The 5,167-nt window shown below is 36.2% G+C and overlaps 1 non-coding gene across 1 annotated transcript; it reads right to left on the reverse strand.

Annotated features, from left to right (window-relative positions):
• Positions 1-219: 219 nt before the first annotated feature.
• Positions 220-301, reverse strand: Trnal-aag. Its single transcript has one exon. It is a non-coding gene; the product is annotated as a tRNA-Leu (tRNA).
• Between the last annotated feature and the right edge of the window lie 4,866 nt (positions 302-5,167).

The raw sequence follows: 5,167 nt of genomic DNA on the forward strand, positions 1-5,167 counted from the left end.
GACCGCAAGGCGTAACATCGACGCTATCACTTCAGAAAATTGTGTTCGTTGGTATAGACACATCCAGACCTACCTCCCGAGATGCTTTGACCGCTAGGAAATAGACGATTAAATCCTTTCAAACGAACTCTCCTTATTTTTTATTTTTTTATTTTATTTTATCTAGTTTCAGCTCACGAGCTGTGGCCATGCTGGGGCACCGCCATTGAAAAGTTAAGCTGGCAGCGGTGGGATTCGAACTCACGCCTCCGAAGAGACTGGTGCCTTAAACCAGTACCTTAGACCGCTCGGCCACGCTACCTTTCAAGACTGAAAATTAATAATTATCTTAGTGTACATAGCACCCTTTCTCCGATGAAAGGGAAAAAATGCAAAATCAAAGAAATATATACTTTTCTCAACAAGACATATGCAAAGGAAAAACACGTCACAGCATAATGTATTCAAAAATCAAAGAAAAGGAACATTTGTTGTAATTGTGAGTTTCTTTAAAAAGATTGAAAAGGCTGGAATGCAATTTCATGAAGTCTTTAACATTAAATACATATACCTATCCAAAATTAAAAGAATGGGCACGATAGAGTGCTTAAAGCATAAACAATGGATGAAAACACATGTTTATGATAACAATGATCATGTGATAAAACCAAAACTTCTATCGCCCTAAATTGATTGCTCAAGTGTCAAATAGATTGCTCCGAAACGAATTTGAATGCTCGAAAAGACGCTTCCTCGCATTCCATTTAATTTGAATGCTCTCGACGGGCATTTTAATTTGAATGATGTAAATGCTAAATTCTTTGACCGAAGTGCGAAATTGAATAATTGAAAAACTAATTTGAATGACTAACTTCATGGCGCTAATTTTTTTTTCGTGACTTTGAATGACCCGATTATTAAATTGAATGACAAACGTACGAAAATGACCGCAAAAGCCTGTCTAAATAGTTGAATATCCTCCCCTACTACTATTCCCTAAAGGAAAACATCCCTAACACTAACACCACCACCCCTAATGATAAGTGTAGCTCTTTATACAGTTCGCCAACTTTGAATTCCACCACAAAGTTATGGTGGAATTCAAAGAAATGTAAACTTATCAGGTGGAAATTTCCCTGAAGAAGGAGGCGGTGGTAAGAATTAATGGACCTTAAAATCTATCATATCTTTGGACAACTGTAACTTCAGAAACGGCCATCGAACCTTAAGGACTTATGACCTTTCATATAGATTTAAAATGTTCTACACTGATTTTATACTCACCCATTTCATTTATATATTTTTAATATCGTTTTTATTCTAAGTAGCACTATATATTTGTATAATCTTAATATATTCTTAGTGTATTTCTATTAATATATGTATGTATTTTAATGTATCTTTCATGTACTTATATACTATATATTTTTGCATGATTTTGGACACAGTTTTTGATAACGGAATATATTTTATTATATGCTTATTGGTAACCTGTCTTTTGTTTCTCATCATTATTTTTTCCCAGTATATATATATATATATATATATATATATATATATATATATATATATATTTATTATATAAAAATAATAAATATTCTATATAATAAATTAATTTTACTCTGCTATGTATTGAGTACCTTATTTACTGTGGTTAACCCCGAATCAACCCGGGACCTACATATATATATATATATATATATATATATATAAACAGAGATTATCTCAGAAAACAAAATTAGGAATTTATTCTGAATGTTATTTGATATACTTTTATTTAACTTTGTTGATAACATACTGACCACTTTAAATTATTTCTCTTTCGCTCATTTCTCTCATTTTCGTTTCTTTTATACATACATACACACATACATACATACATACATACATACATACATACATACATGCATACATACATACATACATACATACATACATACATACATACATACATGCATACATACATACATACATACATACATACATATATACGTACATACATACATGCATACATACATATATACATACGTGTGTATATATGTACGTACGTACATATATACATATATACATACATATATATACATGCATACATCTTTTGGTATATGGATGGCCGGATGGATGGAAGAATGGAAGGTGCGTGTGTGTGGGTTGGTACGGTGAGATAATCGAATGAAAGAAACAGAAGACAAAATGGAGAACTAGAGTGTCGTAGAGCGAAACAGAAGATCGTTTTGCGAGAGGAGCGTTTGGTGAGAGGAGCGTTTAGAGAGCGGATGGGAAAGTAGAGAAACATAAGGATAGAAAGGAAGAAGAAAAGAAAGAAAGAAAAGAAGAAAAATGTTTGAAGAGGGAAAATGGTTTGTCGTCGACTTTGCTATTGTTAAAAACACGTTCGGTGTGTTTGCGTTTTAGCAATGCGAGATGGTGGACTATTAGTAGTTGAATGGCGGGTGAGGTGGGAAGACCACGGCCACTAACGATAAACAGTCACAACAACAACAATATTTACAATATTTACAACTGCTGGGAAAAACATTGGACAAAACAACCACAACAATAACAAGCCCGACAGCAGCGACAGCAGCAAGAACAACCACCACAATAACAACCAGACAACAACAATCACAAAAGCAAAATATAAAGCACTTTTAAATACAGATTTTAAATATCTGAATATTGAGCATTCATGAAAAGAAATGAATAAAAAATATCATAGATGATGACCCTTATAATGATAATAATGATGATGATGATGATTGTTTTAATGATGATGCTGGCTATAATGGGGAGGAAGAGGATACTGGTATGATGATGATGATGATGAAGATGATAATAATAATGATGATAGTGGTGGTGCTGGTGATGATGTTATTGATGATGACCATTGAGGCGGTGGTGGCGTTGGTGGTTCTAACAACGACGACGACGACGATGATGATAACTCCGATCGAAGTAGAATCTAGATGTCAGGTTGAGCAGTCCTGTTTACTTAGATCTTGTGCTTTACGTCTGCTATTTCAATATCAATCTTGTATTGGGTTTCTGCTGAACTCTTGTTTCACAGCACACACACACACACACACACACACACACACATACGCAGACACACACACTCACACACACATCATTTTTACAACTACCTCTACCAACCCCATACACATTATTTCCACACCACCACCCTCACCATTACTACCATTATCGCCATCAAACTCCCCCGCCATCACCACCTCCACCACTTCATCTAAACACATGCATATAGACAAACTCAGAAACATTAAAGCAAAATAAATATCAACACGAAGACTCTCATACACTATATGTGTGTCTGCTGTGTGTTTATAAGAATATATATACATATATATGTATCCACACACACACACACATATATATACATACATGTACATATATATATATATATATACAGCGTGCGATGGGTAAGTTGTCTCCATTTTATATTTTCGTGCATGCGTAATACTTGTTTTTGATTCTGTCGACTACACAGTATAGTAGGGTCAACTGGACCTGTGACAAAAACAGCACCATGCTGTAATTTATTCTGCTAGAAAGTTGGAAACAACATGCTGTACTGCTTGACAACCGCGCCGGAAGCTCCAGTACGAACATTTCAGAGTGTTTGGGTGTCAATCTGAGGCTAGTGCAGAGGATTCGGAAAGAGTTGGATGAGACTAACGGTGATTACGAACGTACGGCAGCTTGGAAAACTCACTCTGATCCTTCTGATCAGAAAAGAACTCCTGAATTTGGTGGTGAGATCCAGGCCATGATTGACAACGATCCCTCCAAGTCAATCGGGTCCATCGCGAGGGACATGGAAGTGTCTGAGTTTCTTATCAGGCAGGTAGTGCATGAAAACATTCGGTATTCCTCATAGAAGATGAGAAAGGACCAATTTTTATCCCAAGTCACCAAGGACAAGAGGAAAGTCCGTGCTGCAAAGGTTTTGAACAAGCTCAAGTATCTCCCTCCAACCGAACATGCTTTGGTTTTTTTCAGACGAGGAAAAAATTTCCAGGATCAGATGGTAAACACACGGAACAACCGTTGGCTTGCCGTGTCCCCGAAACTTTTACCGAGAGTGATAAAATCAAACATCCAGTCAACATCATGATGTTTGGAGTGATCACTAGTGATGGCGATGTTATGCCTCCATTCATTTTCCCACACGATCCCAGACTCAACATGGAGGTCTACATCAAGTGCCTGGAGCAGGTAGTGCTGCTATGAGTGAAGAAGGAGGCTGCTGGAAGACCATATGTCTGGTAACAGGACTCTGAGCATGCCACACAAACAGGAGCACCCAGTCATGGCTGCCAGACAATTTCTACGACCACATCAAACCTAACATCTGGCCATCCAACTGCCCAGACTACAACACCCTTGATTATTATGTATGAGACGCAGTTATTATTATTATTATTATCATCATCATTATTATTATTATTATTATTATTATTATTATTATTATTATTATTATTGACTTTTTCAAATGACAAAACCCTTTGTAACTTTCGTCCTGTGTTTTGTCCCTTTATGTTTTAATTGATTTTTGTTAGCCCTTGTGGCCAATAAACGGACGAATTCTTCTTCTTCTTCTTCTTCTTCTTCTTCTTCTTCTTATTATTATTATTATTATTATTATTATTATTATTATTATTATTATTATTATTATTATTATTATTATCATTGAGTGAGAGAGCAACGCATGCCATCAAAGTGACACTGGGGTACAATTATACAAAACCCCATGTACCCATATGACTACCCGTCTGGTGAGTGTACACCAGGCACATGCACCACAACCATATGTGCACGACATGGTAATTTCATATGAAGATAAACTGCGCATGACCTTGCAGGTGGTGTCCAGTCAGAATTTTCTTCAGGTCGAGTACTCCATCCCGCTCTAAAGGTCCTTAATAAGGGTTGTTTAAGGGTTTATGTTTCCAAAGGTGAATTATCCAAACCTCAAAGAATTCCTCTCAACACATGTCTGTTATGAACACTCACTACTCCTGCTCGTGATCAGAGATGCACATATCGTCAGCCACTCAGAAACATGCTCAACTGTTTAAAGTCAAACAACTTACAAGCAAATCTGTGGTATTGAACAGGATATTTACTGTAGCCCATCTTTTTATACCAAGACAAAACAATGTACATAACACTT

This window comes from Octopus sinensis, linkage group LG11, assembly GCF_006345805.1.
Source record: "Octopus sinensis linkage group LG11, ASM634580v1, whole genome shotgun sequence".
NCBI lineage: Eukaryota > Metazoa > Mollusca > Cephalopoda > Octopoda > Octopodidae > Octopus > Octopus sinensis.